The sequence below is a fragment of the Delphinus delphis genome, chromosome 4 (genome assembly GCF_949987515.2).
Source record: "Delphinus delphis chromosome 4, mDelDel1.2, whole genome shotgun sequence".
NCBI lineage: Eukaryota > Metazoa > Chordata > Mammalia > Artiodactyla > Delphinidae > Delphinus > Delphinus delphis.
The window spans coordinates 86,276,831-86,299,761 of NC_082686.1; the positions used below are offsets into that span (position 1 = coordinate 86,276,831).

Consider the following 22,931-nt stretch of genomic DNA (forward strand, 5'->3'; position numbering starts at 1 on the left):
CTCAGCCTTAGTCTCGCGAAATTGAGCGAGGTTACGGAAGCCGAAAGGATTGGGCCAAGCTTTTCTGGAGCTAAGGGAAGACTGCGGATTTGAGGTAGTGATGTGTGTAGCAAGTTTGCTTTGTAAAATTTCCGAGGTATTAGTACATTGAAATGGCCCGAGCTCTAATCTGTGGTAGATAATAATTCATCCTCTTATTTAGCGAGGCACTTCAAAGTGCGAGTGTTAGGAGGAGAACTCCAAACGGGTTACAAAGTTTCTTCCCTCGAAGTATTCGCTGCATAAGTCATTACCTGCGCCTCAGGCATAATCACGTTAAAACGACTGATCTGGGAGATTTCCTGATAGGTTAAGGGCAGAAGAAAGGCAGGACACTAACATTTACTAAACTCTGGAGCTGTGTTCTCTAGCCATACCCTGTTCACTATTAGTGCTTTTAGAGTTAAAACCAGAATGGCCTTAATGCCTACATGTACGCATATATACATTCTTTTTTATTTCTTCAGTTTAAGTGGTTTCTCAAAATTTAGTGCCCATAAGGTTTACTGTATAGTGGGTACACTAAAGTCAATATGCTATACTTAGGGGTAATTAAAGTGATTTTTCAGAGGTAATTGTGACAGGCTTACCCCCTCCACCCCCACCTTACTTACTGACTTGGGAACCTAACCACTGTACCTCATCGTACTCTCATTTTGGAGATTGAGGAAACAGGCCCAGAGACTCTCAATATATTTGCTCAATATCACCAGCTGGCAAAAGGCTAGTTTGAATTTCAACCTACGACGGAATGGATCTTCACTGACAGAGTTGCTGGAGGAAGTATTTTTATCATATAGAAGGTCAAACTTTAATATTGAAATAATGTGGCTTTGTTTTATTACAATATATTAAAGTCTGTATTACTTAAGTTGTGTAGTTTAGCCTAGTCCTCTTGAACAAAAATAAATAGCAGTTATTCTGTCACCTTCTGCAGCTTTGCATATTTGGGGAGATTAGTTTGCCTTTCGTTGTCTCCCCACCCAGCCAAAGTATAGTGAATGCCTTCACACTATTTTGGTTTACAATTACAGGTGTATTTGAATTCATTTTCTGCTGGGATAGGTACCTTTGACTTTAAAGGGGACAGGGTATGGGATCTTTGAGGTAGGACTGGAGGGAGTGAGGAGAGAAAGTGAGGAACTAGTTTTGCTTCTTATCTTGGAGAAACCAGTCCCACAGATGGAGCTTCTCAAGGTGGACATAGAAAGAAGACACTTTTATTTTCACTTCTTGATTTAAGTTTTTTGGTTACTGGTTTGACTGTTAAAAGTATTTAAAAAATATTTTCCAAGTAATTTTTCCACATTAAGCAGTACGAGTGATTAAGTGAATATATGGGAGGTAAGAGAGGGCAGGGTATTCAAGACAATCATATCTTTGGTGTCTTCACCCTGGGCCTATTTTTACTGTGATGTCAAATTCCATTTCTAAATAAACATATATGTACATCTTTTAACAAATGCTCTCTAGGCCCTGGAGATATAAAGATAAACAGAACAAAACAAAACAAAAAAACCCTGGTTCTTGGCTGGCACACAGTTCAATGGAGGAGTAGACATAAGAAGAAACAAATATGGCACAGTGGTAAGTACTACTGTTGTGGATACCTGCTATGTGTCTACTTAGTTCCCCCTTTTTTTTCTGGGAGATGAAGTAGTGGGAACTGATGAAGGTAAGAGAGAAGAGGAGGAGGCAAGTATGTGCACTTCAGGATGAGGGAGCAATAGGATTAGAGGAGTAGAGATATGAAAAAGCAAAATGCTTTCTGGAGACTGCAAGATTGAAATTGAGTTAGGTAGGGATATTTTAGTTACGGACATTTTGGTTGTTTAAGTGTGTCGTTTCAGGTATTTTTCCTATAACGAGGCCACTTGGTTTCATTCATAAGTATGAGGTGCAAGAGGTTTAGATTACAGCTTTGTTACCGTATAAAGTAGCTTTGTTCTATTCAAAGTTCTATTCGAGGGACTTCCCTGGCAGTCCAGTGGTAAGACTCTGAGCTTCCAGTGCAGAGGACACGGGTTTGATCCCTGGTCAGGGAACTAAGATCCTACATGCCTTGTGGCACAGACAAAAAAAAACCAAAACTAAACACCCTCTCCCCAAAAGATCCCAAACTTCTATTCAAAGTCCCCCTAAATTGACTCAAGAAAGAGTGAAGAAGACTAAATGGAAAGTATGGCTAGACCAGCCAAAAATCCATCCTCGTTATTAAAGAAATAATTTAAACTACAAGCCCTTGTGATGAGGGCTGGTACATCTTCATTCATTCAGTAATCTTTGTTTCCACCACCTTCTCTTTTCATTTTTTTCTATCACAGACCAAGACATCTCTTTAAGAAAAACATTGCTAGTCTAGTATTTATCCACTTGAGTGTGCTCTAAGATCATTATGTGTATCAGATTTTCTACCCTTTACCAGAAAACCAACTGCCAATTAAACAAAGATTCAGGGATGGGAAACTGTGACCTATCATATAAAGTCATTTTAAGATAGTTGTGTCTCTTAACACCTTCTCCATTTTTTAATTACTGGTAAATGTTTTGAGGATATTATTTTAATGTAAATCAGCTCATATATCATTGTCTAGGATTGATTAGCTCAGTCATTTTGAATTACTTTTTCCAAGAGGAAAGATCATTGGTTTTAGTTCCAGTCTGGGCTGGTTAGATTGAACAGACCCATGGGTGAATACTGCACAACTCCAGGGAAGGGTGGTGGTGGTGGTACTGATGCATTTACATCATAATCCATGTACAATACACATGGCACTTGCAGAGATGTGCATGCAGTGCTTGACCATACACAGTGGCCACCTGCATTGCTATTCTCAGCCAGCTATTTATCCATGTTTGTTTACAAAAAGGACTTGGAAATAGAATGAGGATATTTAAGAAAAAATCCATCATGATTGTTGAAAAAACAAACCAGTTGAAAGATGTGTAGAATACTTGCATGGAATAGATAGGTCAGTATGCTTACTCTCAGGTACTTTGTCATGACTGCTTATAAAGATACGTGCACACACACACACACTTCTTAGATTCTCATTTTGTGGCAGTTTCTCAGAATACTGTGCAAGAGAACATGTCAAGGTTATAACCAAGAAAAATTGACAGCTTAATTGATGCTAAATAAATAGTATTCCTTGTCAATACATTCTGGGTTGGTTTGATACTCATTTTTAATGCATTTGGGTGTTTCTTTGAAAAAGAGTAGTTGATCATCTTTTTATTAATTTTTTTCTTTTTGGCCCCACTGAGCAGCTTGTGGGATTTTAGGTCCCCGACCAGGGACTGAACCCGCGTCCTTGGCAGGGAGAGTGCAGAGTCCTAACCACTGGACCTCCAGGGAATTCCCTGATCATCTTTTTTAAAAAATTTATTTTATTTATTAAACTATAGTTGATTTACAATATTGTGTTAGTTTCAGGTGTACAGCTTGAGATTCTTTTCCATTATAGGTTTTTACAAGATATTGAATATAGTTCCATGTGCTATACAGTAAATCCTTGTTGTGATCATCTTTTAATTATTGAACAGTAACTCCTTTTCATTTTATTGATGGCAACAACAAAGAAGAATTTCAGAGACTAGAAATGTATTATTGCGTTAGTATATTTCCCTCCTTAATGGAATCCATTGGAAGAGCCAGCCTATCTGGGTAAAGATTCAACTTTGATCCTACTCACTTTAGATATGACATTTTATTATTGGTAGACATAAAGTGGTCAAATTTCCAAATGCAATTAATTGAATGAATTAATTAATTCATCCAGCAAATATTTGTTGAGAGTTAGGCACTCTTTCAAATGTTAGGGATATAATAGTGGAAAAATACACCAAGATTCCTGCCTTCATGGAGCTTACATTCTGGTGGAAAGAGACAGACAATGAGCAATAAACATAATAAGTAAATGTTAGACGGTGTTAAATCCTATAGAAAAAGAAGAAAGTCAGGGTTAGGGGCATTGGAAGTGAAGAGGGTTGGGTGTAGTACTTTTAAATAGAATGGTCAGGGCAGGTCTCATTGAGAAGATGACATCTGAGCAAAGACTTGAAGGAGATGAAGGAATTAGTCATTCAGCTTATTTGGGAGAAAAACGTTCCAGGCAGAGGGAACAGCCAGCACAGAGGTCCTAAGGCAGGTGAGTACTTGGTATATTGGGAACAGCAAGGAAGACAGTGTGGCAGGAACAGGGTGAGAATGGAGGTGCAGGATTTGTAGGCTATTGGAAGAACTGGCTTTTACTCTTTGTGGAATAGGAGTTGTTTCAGGGTTTTAAGCAGAAAGGTATTAAGACTTTCATTATAAAAGTTTTGGCTGCCATATAGGCTGGAGTTAACTAAATACCTATTGCTCTTAATGGAAAGGAAAAAGTTTTATAGAAGGCTATCTTTGATTTCTTGGAAAACATAATTTCTTTTTAAAGTTTACCCATGATTGCATAGAATGAGAATACGAATTCTTGGCTGCAAGAAGATTAAGAGTGTGAGCAACTATTACCACGATGTAGGGAGTTATCATAGGGGGAACAGTTTAGCCCAGGAGTCCTGGTTGTATTTTGGGAGCAGACCATCTAATCTCCCAAGCCTCTCTTGTCACCTTTAAAACTCAGGGGTTGGACACAATGAACTTTCAGATCTAACCTTTAACATTCTCTGTCTGTGATAAAAACAGTCCAAGTGCTAAAACTGCATATCTGTCTTTAAGCCACTATGCTTCTTTTTCTATGAAGAAGGTAGGAAGTTCTTTTCCTATCGTATTGCATTGCTGGTAAGTGTGGGTTCCTACTGTGGATCGTCCCTTTAAATGGATGAGATTCTCTGGTTCCAATTGGTTGTGGATAGAAAAGAGACCAGCCACAGAAGTCACAGACATTGGTTGGTCACTCTCAGGAAACCTGAGTGTGACAGTTCCATGAGGTAGTCATTGCACTGGGGGATCCTGTTTTTCAAGTGCAGAAATTAATTAGACACTGATTTAGAAACCTCATTGATGATGTTTAATGTCATGTGCACCAGAAAGTCATGGAGTATCAATATATTCTCCCATGAGAAGCCAGCTCTTGTCAGTAGAAGTTTGTTTGTGAGCCTGGAATCAGAGCAAAAGCAGGCTGTTGGGTGATGTTAATGACTAATCCCATCAAACTATGTAGTCTTATGCATTTATTTCCTCTATATGAGTATTTCTGCTAAGGCTGTCTGATACTCTGCTCACCTAGGAACCCCCTCTGTCTCTTCCTCTTTCTCTCTCCCCCACCCTCTTTCTCTCTCCTTCTCTCCCTGTCTTTCTCTCCCTCTCTCTCTCTCTCTTCTTGCCTCATATATATATATATATATATATATACATATTTATAGTTATAGTCTCCATATATATAATATCTATTAGTTATATTCTCCATATATGTCATTATATATATGTAATTATAGTTTCTGTTTTTGAAGCAGTTTTCAAAGATTTTTTTTAACCTTTTTTGAAATGGAAGCCCAATGTACAAAACAGGTAACAACAGAACTATCTTTGTTGGAACAATTGACAGGAAGATATTGAGCAATCTATTAACACCTCCCCCATTTCTCCCTGCCCTGCCATGGCTGGAGAGGTACCTTTAAGGAATATCTCAGACTTGTTAGCAGATTACTCCTTCAGGCAGGGTTCAGTATCATTGATTATGTTTCAGCTTAAGTTATAATCATATTCTACTCATTGTTCTCTATGTCTATACTGTAGTCTCTCTGAAATTGGGTGGTGATTCTTGTTCATTGTGCTTTGATTCTTCCTGGTTTCACTTTTTGAGAAAGTAATCTGGTTTCCAAGTTCAGGAGTGTTCCATTGCCCTAATAAATTTCACCATGAAACCCTTTATGATCTGGTCTCTGCCTACGTATCCTACCTCATTTTCAATCCTTTCTATCATCATCGGGATTCAACCACATGGATTTTCTGATATTTTCTAAACACTCCCAAGTTTTTCCCAGTTCGGAGCTTTTGTACTTGCTGTTTTTGAAATGCTTTTCCCTAAATTTTCTTTATTTTGTTTTTTTAAATATTCAGGTCTTAGTTTGAAGGAGACCTCTTCTGTCTCACAGCACTCCATTTATTTCCATCATAACAGTTATCATAGTTTATTTTCTTACTGATTATTTGTCTTACCCACTAAAATATAAGTCCATGAGGACAGGGCCATATCTATCTTGTTCATGACTGTGTACTCAATAGCTAGCTCAGTGCCTGGCACATATGAATGAATGACAATATACAAATATTTACACGCAGATATCACACTCAGAGTAAGGGATGAGACATAGTTTGTCATATATGTCACATATATGGCTGAGCAAGGCTAAATTAACCAGGTTGCTGAAGGGGACCTGGAAATAATTTCCAATTCTGGGCCATGGGACCACCTTTTGCCTTGGGAGGTAGTTACGGCAAGCAAAACATGTCATCTGGAAATTATAGCAAAAGACAAAAGGTGGTATTCCAAAAAAGTGGTTCATATTATTGGTTCAACATGGAATAAAAGTGTTTTCTGGACGGGTGAAGGGAGCATGGTAACTGGATACTCCAGAAGCAGATGGGTTCATTTTTTAAAAAAACTTCAAAGGAGTTCTTTTCTCCTTTTGCTCAATTATGAGTTACTTGGTGTGATAACTAAAAAAGCAAATGTAATTTTCTTTCTTCCTCCCTTTATATTTTTCTTCTCCCTGGTTTACATTTGGTTATTGTCTTTTATCTTGTATTAATCTTTGTTGATTTCATTGTATCTGTGATTAAGGACTGCCCTCTCTGAGGTGTGACTAGGAATAATCGCTCTGCAGTATTCTGTGCATATAGGACAAATATCTGCATGCATGTTATATTAGTCAGGGTTCTCCAGAGAAACAGAAACAGTAGGATGTGTGTATATATATAGAAAGTGATTTATTTTGAGGAATTGGCTTATGTGATTATGGCGTCTGACAAGTCCAAAATATGCAGGGTGGGCTGGCAGGAGAGCTGATGCTGTAGTTCAAGTCTGAAGGCAGAATTCTCTGCTGGCAGAATTCTCTCTTGCTTGAGGGAGGTCAGTCTACAGTGTTAGTCTGGCCTTCAGCTGATTGGATGAGGCCCACCCACATTATGGAGGGCATTCTGTTTTACTCAAAAATCCACCAACTTAAATGTTAATTTCATCCCAAAGCACCCTCACAGAAATATCCAGAATGTTTGGCTACATATCCAGGCACCATGGCCCAGCCAAATTGACACATAAAATAACTATCACAAATGTCTTGTACTTCAGTGCCACATTTTAAGACAACGATGCTTAATTGGAGTAGTACAACCCCATGATGGCAAAGCAGCTAGAGACCATGTTATGTGAAGAACAGCTGAAGGGATAGGAAATGGTTAGAAACTCAGCATCGAATAAAGAAAAAAGAACGAAGAGAATTGAGGACAGTCTCAGAGACCTCTGGGACAACGTTAAACACACCAACATTCAAATTATAGAGGTCCTAGAAGAAAAAGAGAAAAAGAGAGGGTCTGAGAAAATATTTGAAGAGATTACAGTTGAAAACTTTCCTAACATGGGAAAGGAAATAGTCAATCAAGTCCAGGAAGTGCAGAGAGTCCCATACAGGATAGATCCAAAAGAAACATGCCAAGACACATATTAATCAAACTATCAGAAATTAAATACAAAGAAAAAATGTTAAAAGCAGAAAGGAAAAAGAAACAAATAACATACAATGGAATCCCCATAAGGTTAACAGCTGATCTTTCGGCAGAAACTCCGCAAGCCGTAAGTGAGAGGCAGGACATATTTAAAGTAATGAAAGGGAAAAACCTACAACCAAGATTACTCTACCCAGCAAGGATCTCATTCAGATTCGACAGAGACATTAAAACCTTTACAGATAAGCAAAGGTTAAGAGAATTCAGTACCACCAAACCAGCTTTACAACAAATGCTAAAGGAACTTCTCTAGGCAGGAAACACAAGAGAAGGAAAAGACCTACAATAACAAACACAAAACAATTAAGAAAATGGTAATAGGAACATACATATTGATAATTACTTTAAATGTAAATGGATTAAATGCTCCAACCAAAACACAGGCTGGCTTAATGTATACAAAAACAAGACTCGTATATATGCTGTCTACAAGAGACCACTTCAGACCTAGGGACACATACAGACTGAAAGTGAGGGGATGGGAAAAGATACCCCATGCAAATGGAAATCAAAAGAAAGTGGAGTAGCAATTCTCATATCAGACAAAATAGGCTTTAAAATAAAGACTATGACAAGAGAAAAAAAGGACAGTACATAATGATCAAGGGATCATTCCAAGAAGAAGATATAACAACTATAAATATTTGTGCATCCAAAATAGGAGCACCTCAATACATAAGGCAAATGCTAACAGCCATAAAAGGGGAAATCGACAGTAACACAATCATAGTAGGGAACTGTAACACCCCACATTCATGGATGGACAGATCATCCAAAATGAAAATAAGGAAACACAAGCTTTAAATGACACATTAAACAAGATGGACTTAATTGATATTTATGGGACGTTGCATCCAAAAACAATAGAATACACTTTCTTTTCAAGTACTCATGGCACATTCTCTAGGATAGATCATATCTTGGGTCACAAATCAAGCCTTGGTAAATTTAAGAAAATCGTAATCGTATCAAGTATCTTTTCCGACCACAATGCTATGAGACTAGATATCAATTACAGGAAAAAAACTGTAAAAAATACAAACACATGGAGGCTAAAGAATTCTTATGCTACTAAATAACCAGGAGATCACTGAAGAAATCAAAGAGAAAATCAAAAAAATAAATAGAAACAAATACAGTGAAAACACTATGACCCAAAACCTATGGGATGCAGCAAATGCAGTTCTAAGAGGGGAGTTTAGAGCAAAACAGTCCTGCCTCAAAAAACAAGAAAAATCTCAAATAAACAACCTAACTTTGCACCTAAAGCAATTAGAGAAAGAAGAACAAAAAAACCCAAAGTTAGCAGAAGGAAAAAAATCATAAAGAGCAGATCAGAAATAAATGAAGGAAACAATAGCAAAGATCAATAGAACTAAAAGCTGGTTCTTTGAGAAGGTAAACAAAATTGATAAACTACTACCCAGACTCATCAAGCAAAAAAGGGAGAAGACTCAAATCAATAGAATTAGAAATGAAAATGGAGAAGTAATAACTGACCCTGCAGAAATACAAAGAATCATGAGGGATTACTACAAGCAACTATATGCCAATAAAATGGACAACCTGGAAGAAGTGGACAAATTCTTAGAAAAGCACAACCTTCTGAGACTGAACCAGGAAGAACTAGAAAATATAAACAGACCAATCACAAGCACTGAAATTGAAACTGTGATTAAAACTCTTCCAACAACAAAAAAAAGCCCAGGGCCAGATGGCTTTACAGGCGAATTCCATCAAACATTTAGAGAAGAGCTAACACCTATCCTTCTCAAACTCTCCCAAAATATAGCAGAGGGAGGAACACTCCCAAACTCATTCTATGGGGCCAGCATCACGCTGATACTAAAACCAGACAAAGATGTCACAAAGAAAGAAAACTACAGGCCAGTATCTCTGATGAACATAGATGCAAAAATCCGCAACAAAATACTAGCAAGCAGAATCTAACAGCACATTAAAAGGATCATACACCATGAACAAGTGGAGTTTATTCCAGGAATGCAAGGATTCTTCAATATACGCAAATCAATGTGCTACAGCATATTAACAAACTTAAGGGGAAAAACCATATGATCACCTCGATAGATGCAGAAAAATTTTTCGACAAAATTCAACACCCATTGATAAAAGCCCTCCAGAAAGTAGGCATAGAGGTAACTTACCTGAACATAATAAAGGCCATATATGACAAACCCACAGCCTACATCATTCTCAATGGTGAAAAACAAACCATTTCCTCTACGATCAGGAACAAGACAAGGTTGCCCACTCTCACCAATGTTATTCAACATAGTTTTGGAAGTTTTAGCCACAGCAATCACAGAAGAAAAAGAAATAAAAGGAATCCAAATTTGAAAAGAAGAAGTAAAGCTGTCACTGTTTGCAGATGACATGATACTATACACAGAGAATCCTAAAGATGCTACCAGAAAACTACTACAGCTAATCAATGAATTTGGTAAAGTAGCAGGATACAAAATTAATGCACAGGAATCTCTTGCATACCTATATACTAATGATGAAAAACCTGAAAGAGAAATCAAGGAAACACTCCCATTTACCATTGGAACATGAGAATAAAATAAATAGGAATAAACCTACCAAAGGAGACCAAAGACCTGCATGCAGAAAACCCTAAGACACTGATGCAAGAAATTAAAGATGATACAAACAGATGCAGAGATATACCATGTTCTTGGTTTGGAAGAATCAAGATTGTGAAAATGCCTATACTACCCAAAGCAATCTCCAATTCAGTGCAGTCCCTATCAAACTACCAATGGCATTTTTCACTAGAACAAAAAATTGCACAATTTGTTTGGAAACACAAAAGCACCCAAATAGCCAAAGCAATCTCCGATTCAGTGCAGTCCCTATCAAACTACCAATGGCATTTTTCACAGAACTAGAACAAAAAATTGCACAATTTGTTTGGAAACACAAAAGAACCCAAATAGCCAAAGCAATCTTGAGAAAGAAAAACGGAGCTGGAGGAATCAGGCTCCTTGACTTTAGACTATACTACAAAGCTTCACTAATCAAGACTGTATGGTCCTGGCACAAAAACAGAAATATAGATCGATGGAACAGGATAGAAAGTCCAGAGATAAACCCATGCAGATATGGTCACCTTATTTTTGATAAAGGAAGCAAGAGTATACAGTGGAGAAAAGACAGTCTCTTCAATAAGTGGTGCTGGGAAAACTGTACAGCTACATGTTTAAGAATGAAATTAGAAAACTCCCTAACACCATAACCAAAAATAAACTCAAAATGGATTAAAGACCTGAATGTAAGGCCAGATATTTTAAAAACTCTTGGAGGAAATCATAGAACACTCTATGATATTAATCACAGCAAGATTCTTTTTGACCCACCTCCTAGACAAATGGAAATAAAACCAAAAATAAACAAATGGGACCTAATGAAACTTAAATGCTTTTGCACAGCAAAGGAAACCATAAACAAGATGAAAAGACAACCCTCAGAATGGGAGAAAATATTTGCAAACGAAGCAACTGACAAAGGATTAATCTCCAAAATATACAGGCAGCTCATGTAGCTCAATATCAGAAAAGCAAACAACCCAAACCAAAAATGGGCAGAAGATCTAAATAGACATTTCTGCAAAGAAGATATACAGGTTGCCAACAACCACATGAAAGGATGCTCAGCATCACTAATCATTAGAGAAATGCAAATCAAAACTACAATGAGGTATCACCACACACCAGTCAGAGTGGCCATCATCCAAAAATCTACAAACAATAAATGGAGAGGGTGTGGATAAAAGGGAACCCTCTTTCACTGTTGGTGGGAATGTAAATTGATGCAGCCACTATGGAGAGTAGTAAGGAGGTTCCTTAAAAAACTAAAAATAGAACTACCATACAACCCAGCAATCCCACTCTTGGGCATATATCCTGAGAAAACCATAATTCAGAACGGGTCTTGTACCACAATGTTCATTGCAGCACTATTTACAATAGCCAGGACATGGAAGCAACCTATGTGTCCATTGACAGATGAATGGATAAAGAAGATGTGGTACATATATACAATGGAATATTACTCAGCCATAAAAAGGAACAAAACTGAGTTATTTGCAGTGAGGTGGACCGACCTAGTCTGTCATACAGAGTGAAGTAAATCAGAAAGAAAAAACAAATACCATATGCTAACACATATATATGGAATCTAAAAAAAAAAAAAAAAGAGGTTCTGATGAACCTAGCGGCAGAATAGGAATAAAGATGCAGACGTAGAGAATGGACTTGAGGACATGGTGATGGGGAAGGGTGAGCTGGGACGAAGTGAGAGAGTAGCATTGACATATATACACTACCAAATGTAAAATAGATAGCTAGTGGGAAGCAGCTACATAGCACAGGGAGATCAGTTCGGTGCTTTGTGACCACCTAGAGGGGTGGGATAGGGAGCGTGGGAGGGAGATGCAAGAGAGAGGGGATATGGGCATATATTTATACGTATAGCTGATTCAGTTTGTTGTACAGCAGAAACACAACATTATAAAGCAATTATACTCCCAATAAATATGTTAAAATAAACACAGAAATTCTGCATCTTTCAAACTACTGGGTTCCACACTTGTCCATACCCAGTGTCTTTCTGAGTTGAATCATTATGTCTTACTTATATCAGAGTTACAGTATGAATTGTAGACATTTCACTATCCTTTGGCTTGAAATTGCTTTAATTTCAGTTAAGGGCCTTTATCAACAAAACATCTAAGCTAGTAATGCTTTTATTTTACTATTTCTAATATCTAGAACATAAGGAGATTTCTTATCCAGCCTGGTGATTTCTGCAAAATAACTTCCATGTTGAGCATTGAGTAAAAAATTTTCTGCCTTTTGCATGAATCATTGACCCCAGGTGACTTCCGTTTTTAAGCTATAAAACATCTCTCCTAATTGTAACAAGCTAAGGATTTACTGTTAACTGTCTCATGCCCATTTCTGTGGCCATATTTCAACCCCTTCCCCAGCAATAATAAACAAAACCAAGCATCATCCTGTTAGGAAAGTTTTTTGGTTTTGTTTTTGTTGTTATTTTTCTGTGACACTTAGACCTTTCATTAGCTGTTGGTCCAGATTTTATTGTATTCATTTTTTGTATTGAATTAATTTATTGTATTCATTATTGGCATCATGGTGACTAGTATGAATGTAAGAGTTGTAATTCATTCATTCATTCACCTAATGTTTACTGAATATCTACTTGTGCCAAGCACCTCTAGGTGCTGGGAATTCAGTGGTGAACAAGTCACAGAAACATCATAATTGAAAAAGGTAGCATGAATGGTTATTGCCGATATTTTGCTTTCATCCTGATGAATCTTCCTTAATTCTATAATTCTGGATATGAAAGAAAAGTGAATTATTTCTATAGCTTTTATCAGTTATACAGAATAAAAGCACTAGTACTCTCGTTAAAATTTAGAGAAGAATAAAATTCACAATAGTATAGTATAATTTTACAATAACACATATCATTATGTTGATTATCTCTGTATAATTAAAATGTTTCCAAGCCTTTGCCGTTGGCTTTTATTTCTGGCCAAATTAAGGATAACTCATTTCCTGAACTATATAACAAACGAGTATCTGTAGGATCCTTGGAATTACTGGAATAAGAACTGAATTGGTGAAATTTTTATACCATTTACTACGAAATTTATTTTATGGAATAGTCTGAGTTGACATAGCCCCCTTTCCCAGTGTTCATGGAGAGAGAGAGTGTTGAATTTTGAGCAAGTGTTCTTATGATAGGTTTTATTAAAAATGACTAAACAAAAATACATTTTATGGGGCTTCCCTGGTGACGCAGTGGTTAAGAATCCACCAGCCAATGCAGGGGACACGGGTTTGTGCCCTGGTCCAGGAAGATCCCACGTGCCACAGAGCAACTAAGCCCATGCACCCCAAATACTGAGCCTGCACTCTAGAGCTTGCGAGCCACAACTATTGAAGCCCGCATGCCTAGAGCCCGTGCTCTGCAACAAGGGAAGCCACTGCAATGAGAAGCCCGTGCACCACAACAAAGAGTAGCCCCTGCTTGCCACAACTAGAGAAAGCTCGTGCACAGCAACAAAGACCCAACACGGCCAAAGATAACAAATAAAATTATTTAAAAAATAAGAGTAGTAAGAATCTGAAAAAGAATTTATTGATGTTTCTCTGTAAGTGAATCAAGTGGATGTACAGCAGCAAGAAACACAGCATTGAAAATCAGCTACACACCGTTATAAAAATAAAATACAAAAAAAAGAAAAAAAAGACAAATTCTTACAGAATTCGTTCAGGGGCTGTGATGCAACCTGGACTGACCACATCTAGACCCACAGCTGGATGGGACCTAAGGCTGGACACTCATGGGGCTGAGAGGCTTGGTGAGGATGGGCCAGCAAATGCAGCCCCTTAAGAGTAATACTGCCTGGTCCCCATTCCTTGGGTCCCAAATCTCCAGGTGCAGGGGACCCTTCCTACAGCTAAAACATGCATGGGACACCTAGAGGATGGTACACCATCTGATCGGGAAGAATTTGGAAAAGGCACCTCATCTCCTCATCTCCGGGTGGTCGGGTTCCCCCCTCCAGCCTCTTCCCTTACAATCTCCCCACTTGGGGAAGTCAGCACCTTCAACATCCTTTTTCGTACAGTTTGGAATTTGTCCGGAGCATGAAGCGGAAGGGGGTAACCAATGAGAGACAAGCCCTAGGTGTTTGGACAGGCATGTGCCACTCTAATTTCCAATCAGGAAGAGGAATTGACCAAGGGCTCAGCTTGCCTCCGTAACCAGAATAGGGCTTGAAGCAAACATGCTGTTTTGTGGCCAGTTCCCAAAAAAACAAGTTGAAAAATGGAGCTCGGGACACTACAATTCACAAACCTGCAGGGTTGTAAATGATACCTATCAACGAAAAATGTCTTGAGGTATGTCATCGAAAAGGACTTGTAAGCAAGGCAGAATTGCAGGAAAGGGATTTCAAGAGGTAGATTGGACTCGCCATTAAAGCACATGAAAAGCAGCTGAACTTCGCCAATGACGCACAGGCAGGCAATGCAAATCCACACTACAAAGAGGTATCACGTCCCACCAGTCAGAATGGCCATTCTCACAAAGAGTAAAAACCAGAAATGGAGGTCAGGGCATGGAGAAAAGGGAGCCCTGTTACGCTGATGCTGGGAATGTAAATTGCCAATGGCCACTCTGGAGAAGTGTATTGTGTTTCCCCAAAAATCTAAAAAACAGAGCTACAGAGCATACGGCACTTCCACTCATGGGCATATATGTTGGGAAAACCAAAAATCGACAGGACACAGGTACCCCAACGTTTAGTGCTGCTCTGTTTACAAGAGCCTTGACTTGGATACAACCTAGATGTCCTTGGAAGGAAAAAATGGATAAAGAAGATGTGGTACTTATGTACAATGGAATATTACTCAGCCATGAAATCAATGAAATCAGGCAAGTTGCAGCAACTTGGGTGGACTTAGGTACTATTATTCTAAGTGACATAAGTCAGACAGAAAAAGAGACTTATCATAAGATATCACTTATAGGTGGAATCTAAAAATGGCTACACGTGCACTAAATTACAAAACAGAAACACAGTCACATCTTTAGGGCTTCCCTGGTGGCGCAGTTTTTAAGAATCCATCAGCCAATGCAGGGGACACGGGTTCGAGCCCAGGTCCGGGAAGATCCCACATGTCGCGGAGCAACTAAGCCCGTGTGCCTTAAATACTGAGCCTGTGCTCTAGAGCTCGCGAGCCACAACTACTGAGCCCGCGTGCCACAACTACTGAAGTCTGCACGCCTAGAGCTCATGCTCTGCAACAAGAGAAGCCACCACAATGAGAAGCCCGTGCACCACAACGAAGAGTAGCCCCCCGCTCGCTACAACTAGAGAAAGCCCGCACTCAGCAACAAAGACCCAACACAGCCAAAGATAAATAAATAAAATTATTAAAAAAAATACATTTTATACAAGAAATATTGCTACTAAATGGATTAATAGCATGTCAATGCTGAAATTTTCTGGGCAATCTCATTATTTACAGCCTGTTTACCTATTTGTCTTTTTTCAAACCTTGAGCTCATGTGTGAGACTTTTTGGCATGCTTGCCCATTTAGGTTGTATACCCTCCCAGTTTTCCTGAAACTCTGTCGTAAGTGTTCATTTCAGTTCCATGCAAGACCCATACTCACCTTTGGCATGTGATACACTTCTCTAAGGCTAGCCTAAACTTATCACATCTTCAGTCTTTGAGGGAACCATGAAAATCCTCTTAGATCTTCGTCACTTGGGCCTCTACTTGCACTCTTCCAATGGATTATATTTTATTCTCCCAAGGCCATGCAGTGAGCAAACACCAGTTCCCTATCCTGTCATTGACTGCAGACTCCTGTATTATTAAATTCTGAAACTTTTCAATTTTATTAGAAAAGAAGAGAACTTAATCTCTCCTTTGTTCTCTAGGAAATTGCTTTTCCTTTGTTCTCCAGGAAGTCATTTTTAGTTCCCATCTTCTTCTTCTCTTCCAGTAACTTCTCTTTTGTCCTCTTTTATGAATAAATCTTCTAGCTGATCTCCCTATGTGAAGTATCTGAATTATAGTCATTACAGTGGTAATAAAATTTGACTATACAATCTAGTTTACATACCTGTAGAAATTTGAGATGTTTTGATAGTATGATTTATGAATTATTAATTGATTTTTTTCCTGGTATAAATGATTAAATGGTGATCCTCTTCTCAGTTGACACCTACATAGAAGGATATCCATTATATTAGGGATTGTCAATAATAGTATAAATGGAGAAAATCAAAAGCCTTGACTTGTATTACAGCTATGACTGATTAATTGGTACCAGACTAACGCTTATGCAATAAAGAACTAAAAAAAAGAAAACGTGAAAACATATATGAAACAACTGTTTTCAGACATTGTACAGCAGGCAGTGCAAGACTACAGTGTCTGAGAGAAGGAAATCAAGCTAGATAAGTCCTACAATTGCCCAGTTTTCTGGCTGGAGGCACTTCGTAGACAGTGGTGCATAGAGGTAGAACACAGACAAAACATGGCAGCCTTGCTAAACTGAGGGGGCAAATATCAGAGTTAGAGAGGCTTAAGAAAGTTAATTTATGGCGGAGAGGACCAAAAAGAAGGGAGCTAAGCAGGGTAAGAACTCCAGAAATTTGCATGGATGTCCCTTTGAGTATTTGAATATTAAGCCGTACATATATGGGGTGAGACTCCGCAAGACCAGATAAATGCCTACCAGGGAGGGAACAACTATAGGGAAGCTGTAAGCTGAAAATCCATCAGAGTTTCACAGCGTTGGGAGATGTTTGAATTCTGACCAACTAGGGTGGAAAGGCCTGTTCACACTCAGGGAATTCAATAGAGATCCCCAAAGGGCTATACCATTAGTTTTACTCCTAAGAAGAAGGGCTAAAACTATCCCTAGAGTAAAATCTGTTCTAGACCCACCTTAATAAAGTTGAAATAGAAGCTGCAAAATGATCATATTACTCTTCAGGTACAGGCATACCTCGGAGATATTGTAGATTCCATTCTAGACCACTGCACTAAAGTGAATATCACAATAAATTGAATCACATGCATTTTGGGGTTTCCCAGTGCATGTAAAAGTTATGTTTATACTATACGGCAGTCTATTAAGTGTGAAATCTAAAAAAAATCTTAAAAAACCACGTACATACCTTAATTAAAAAATGCTTTATTGGGCTTCCCTGGTGGTGCAGTGGTTGAGAGTCCGCCTGCCGATGCAGGGGACACGGGTTCGTGCCCCGGTGCGGGAAGATCCCACATTACACAGAGCGGCTGGGCCCGTGAGCCATGGCCGCTGAGCCTGCGCGTCTGGAGCCTGTGCTCCGCAACGGGAGAGGCCACAACCATGAGAGGTCTGCGTACCGCAAAAAAAAAAAAAAAAAAGGCTTTATTGCTGAAAAAATGCTTCCCATCATCTGACAATGCAGAGTTGTAACAAACCATAGTATCTGTGAAGCACAATAAAGTGAAATGCAGTAAAACAAGGTATGCCTGTAAATTAATTGCCTTCCAGAACAAAACTCAATTCCCTTTAATGAAACACAAAAATCACTCAACAATAAAATTCATCATATTCAACATTCATCAAAAATTGCTAGACATGTGGAAAATCATGAAAATGTGACCCGTAGCCAGGTGAAAAAATCCATCGATAGAACCAGACCAAGAAATAACAGAGATGATGGAATTAACAGACAAGGACGCTCAAAGCAGTTATTATAAATATATATAAAGATTTGTAATGGTAATGGAGATAGAGGCAAGAAAAGGGAGCTTTGTCATTTTCTATGTAAATGAAATGAATTCCCTTGGAATGAATTCTGGGGCAAGTATAGGGAGAGGAGAGAATGGTGGTAAATCCTTCTCCCTGTCTTCCTCTGATGGGTTTACTCTCTATGAATCACCCTTTCTTTCTGGGACTTTGGTAGGTTTGCTGAGGTTCACCACACTATGACAACTGGAGAGCAATGGAACAGAGAATTCTGAAGAGATGGTATGGCACAGCAAGTGCCTGCTGACAGCCATAGAACCTTTGTGGTCCAAGAGGTATATGAAAAAACAGTGAATTTCTCTGTGTCCACAAGAAAGAAAGGGCCCAGAATATAGGTGAGATAGAAACACTCAGCAGACTTGCAGGAGGTTTACCAGTCTTTCAGCCTGGGTGAGAAGAATCCCAGGGAGATGGGAGAAGATAAGAAGAGGATGCTGCCACATCCCAGTGGATTATCAACAACACAATGGTGAAACATGATCTCCAAGGATACCAGTTTCCAAAAATGAGACCAATTAAAATACAAAGTGGATAACCCTTCTACCCAGATGTCATAGTGGCATATTTAAGTTCCCCAGCTCAGCAACAGCCAGGGTAGAGGAAGAGGACAAAGGGAAAGTAATCTTAAATAGGAATGAGTTTTCATTTTGGTACATCTTAGTTTTTTGTCAAGCAGGCTAAAAAAATGATTTCCTGCTCCCCAGTTGCTTTTCTAATCATCTAGCTTTAGATTTGTCACTGGATAATTTTAGAGATGTGCTCATTTCTGTAGAGGAATAAATGTGAAGCCAGCCTATAAACCTATGAGAAGTTAATGTGCTTTGTGTAGATAAGCAATTTAAAAACTAATATGTAGGTACATTATTGAGAGGAAAGGTAAAAGGGCACAGTAGAAAGCTAAAAATAGATGATTTTCTGTATCATTTTCGAGATGTGATGATTAAGTACTTGCATTCTTCGCTTTGTCTTATCAGCAAATACACAGCTGCAATAAAAAAAAAAACTCCATTTACCCTATAAATGTGATCTGAAAGAACTAAATCCTGTGTCTACCTGGTTAAAGCTTTTCTTCCTTAAAACAGGATGATTTAAGAGGAATATACATCTAGGCTCAGCCTTAGTAGTCCCTTGCCACTCACATGGTTAAATTTACTGTGATTGCAAGTTCATGTAGTGTCCCTGGCTAAAATATAGAAGCTCTACTAATATTACCTCATCATACTATAATTTCCCTGGGACATAGACTTTCATTTCTTCAAGATTTGATTTTAAAATGTTACCTAGTTTTTAGGTCACTTGAACTTTGTTGGTTCTCAGCTTCTAAAATAAACCAGGCCTTTCCAGCTTTAAATTTCTGTGATAGTGTGATTTATGTTTGAAAATAAAAATACTTCCTTTTCAAAGAAAAATACTCCAAAGTATAATTTTATCATTATTAACACCAAATTGGGACTTCCCTGGTGGCACAGTGGTTAAGAATCCGCCTGCTAGTGCAGGGGACTCAGGTTTGAGCCCCGGTCCTGGTAGATCCCACATGCCGCGGAGCAACTAAGCCCGTGCGCCACAACTACTGAAGCCCATGTGCCTAGAGCCTGTGCTCCACAACAAGAGAAGCCACTGCAGTGAGGAGCCCTTGCTCCGCAATGAAGAGTAGCTCCTGCTTGGTGCAACTGGAGAAAGCCTGCACGCAGCAATGAAGACCCAACGCAGCCAAAAATAAATAAACAAATAAATTAAAAAAACCCAAACACCATATTGACTCATTAATTCATCCTTCTATGCCAATAGTTTGGAAAGAAGTGACACTAACAACTAAAAAAGAAATGTCTCCCTTTTTTTCAAGAATTGGTGACCTAAAGAGAATGTTTATGTTGTGCACACTACTTATAGATCTAGAAAGCTAATATATTTATATTTACGTTTAATAGCACAACAAATCAAATTATTGCAAGATGAGAAGTTTTATATACATACATAGATAGCAGTATCTACATATATGTTCATATAAATATATATATATGAATAAGTGTGTCATGGCTTCATTGGCATAAAATGTGGAAATTGGAAGAAAGGTGGAAGTTTTTACCATATTTTTCTAATGCTACGTGGTCAGCCTAAACTGTTAGATTCATATATTCCTGAACATCATGATAATTAGAGCTGAGAAGTGAATTAGATTACCAAATAGGCCTCAGTGGTCATTTGTTTTCTTTTGGCTGCCTAACATCCATTTTTCCTAATTTTGGTAACAGTACCCACTTTTTCCCCACCCTCTGTCCTTGGGCTTTGTGTGGCCTAAACAACTGAGTCTAAGAATAGGCATGTGATTCAGTACAGGCCAATCATCATGTTTCATTCCTCTGATTAAATTGATTGGTTTAGGAATGGGCAGGTGACTTGATTTAGTCCACTGAGAGTTAAGCCCAGGAACTCTGATTAAACTGTTGAAAGGACCTTGTGTTTTTTACTTTATTATTTTTATTTTATTTTATTATTCTTTTAGTATATTTTCTGGACTTCAACCTGAAACTGCTATCAGATATCTTGACACTTCGAATAAAGTCTACACATAAGAGAACAGAGCTGAGAGATGGAAAGATGCTGAATCCCAATGACATCCTTTGAAATGCTGGGTGAAGCTGGGCCTGAAGATAGAGCTACCTCTATAGTTTTCAGATACTTATGTCAATAAATACTCTTGTTTGCTTAGATAACCTTGAGTTAGATTTTATATTACCTCCAAAAGAGTACTATATTGGATATTTTCCATTTGCCCTCCAAATTCACTCTCTACTCTTCTCCACCCTCTCTGTGCCCCAGGGGACTAACCTATCTGAATTGCATCAAAGAGTTCTGTTGCCCTCTGGTTTCTGGTTGTGTTCAGCCAATGGAAGTCTCTCTGGAGACTGAAGTCAGGGCAATTATTCCCCGTTTATTCCTAGGGGCTCTCACTGGTAGATACGAATAGGTTGGCTGGTCCTTCTTGCAGAGGCTGTAGATCCTGTCAAGTGTCCTTCTCTTTCCAGGTTTGAGTAGCTTTTTTCTCCCTTCACACCATCTGATGTAGGGGAGTAGTACCTCCCTACAATTGCTAGTCCTGGATTAAAGCATTATGCTTAATTGATTTCCTGTAACCTTTCCCATACTTTTGTAGTCTCTCTATTAAATGCTCCTCAGTTATCCAGTTTGAGGCTAATCCAGAGCCATCTCTTTCTGCCAGAACCTGAGGGATACATAATCCATTTGGTCTTCAAAATAGAGGAAAATGAGGTAGTTTTAAAAGACATAATCAGACTTGCCATTTGAATAATTTATTGCTTGGTGGTGAATGCTCAATGGAATATCACAGCAAGGCTTTAGACTTTTTGCAATGCGTTAAAGAAAGTCTTTGGTAAAGGGAACTGAGGCCTGTTGGCATCTATATGAGCTAGGACTCACTTTAAGATTTTGGATTCTCTTCCAGTCTGTCACTCACAGAAACTACCTTTTAGTGCAACCATGGTGGGATTCTTCTTTGTTATCCATAGTAGCTCTAAGTAAGCATCACAATGCTCTCACAAACTTACATTTTCACTTCTGCAGGTCTAAAAAGAGGGCTACTTGAATTTCTGTGAATAAATGAATAAAGAAATAATCTAGAAATGCACACCAAATTAAATGGCAGCAATCTATATGCAAGTAAAGCATTCATTTACATTCATTGAATTTATATCCTGTGATTATTTGCTTTAATTTTTTTTGTACCATCTATGTAAAAAGGGTTTCCTGAGAAAATTAACAATATTAATAAAACTAACAGGTTTACGTTAAAAACTACTCAGGAGAACAAACCTTCCATGGGTCTTTATATACTTCAGAAGGACATAGCTGTAAATATGCTAATTTCAAATTATTCATCGAAGTAATTTCTCAACTAGGTATCATATAATTACTGCATGTATTTTAAGTAGTAAGTTTACTTTAATGTAATTTATCTTTTAAACTTTTTACCACGTTAGCCTTTTCTTCAGTTAGTCTGAATGATGAGCACTGATGAGCTTTTTTAGTGATAAAGTGTTAAAAGAATTACCATACTGAATATACATAATAGAGTTATAGCAGGTAGATATTCAGTATTAACCTGAGGGTATGGAGTATATTCAGTAGTCAAGATGAAGCAAAATATTATTTATACTTTAAGTTGAGAACACTTTACTAAGTCAATCAAGATACTTTCCACCTCATCTAGGTTTTCCTGGCTCTCCACTTACAGCACAATTTTTACACTGGACAGCAGTTCAAACTAATAATAAGTATATGGTTGCTATATTTTTTCAAACTATAACATCTGTTTATGGTGATAATGGAACAAAATATTTGAAATTGTCCCGACCTAAGGAAAAAAATCTAAGCCATAAGGTTGCTATGTGTACAATGTTTTACGTGTAACACATTTCCTCTCAATCTCTTTTGTGAAAGGAAAATCAAAATGGAGTCAGTATTGCTAAGAGAGCTTTCTAAAATGGAGCTGGGAGACCACTGAGGAAGTGTGACTTATATGCATCTCAGCCCAGATGGAATCTCACCTTTTGAACACTTATTGTCCTACTCAAGATACTTATCCATCATGTACCCTAAAACAACTTGTGACCACCTATCTGCTTATTGAATCCTTACCCTAAAACAACTCATGATTCCTTAAGCACAAATATCCCCTGACTTGCATCAGAGTCAATCACAATTCTCTCGCAAGTTAACAACCTTGTGGCTTTTGTCTTTTTAAACTCCTGACTGATTCTCTTCTTCGGAG

At 38.2% G+C, this 22,931-nt stretch overlaps 1 long non-coding RNA gene across 1 annotated transcript; it reads left to right on the plus strand.

Moving 5' to 3' along the window:
• Positions 1–47: 47 nt before the first annotated feature.
• On the plus strand, positions 48–20,857 carry LOC132424187 (uncharacterized). Its single transcript, XR_009519178.1, has 3 exons — positions 48–94; positions 1,513–1,626; positions 20,646–20,857. It is a non-coding gene; the product is annotated as an uncharacterized lncRNA (long non-coding RNA).
• Positions 20,858–22,931: the final 2,074 nt, after the last annotated feature.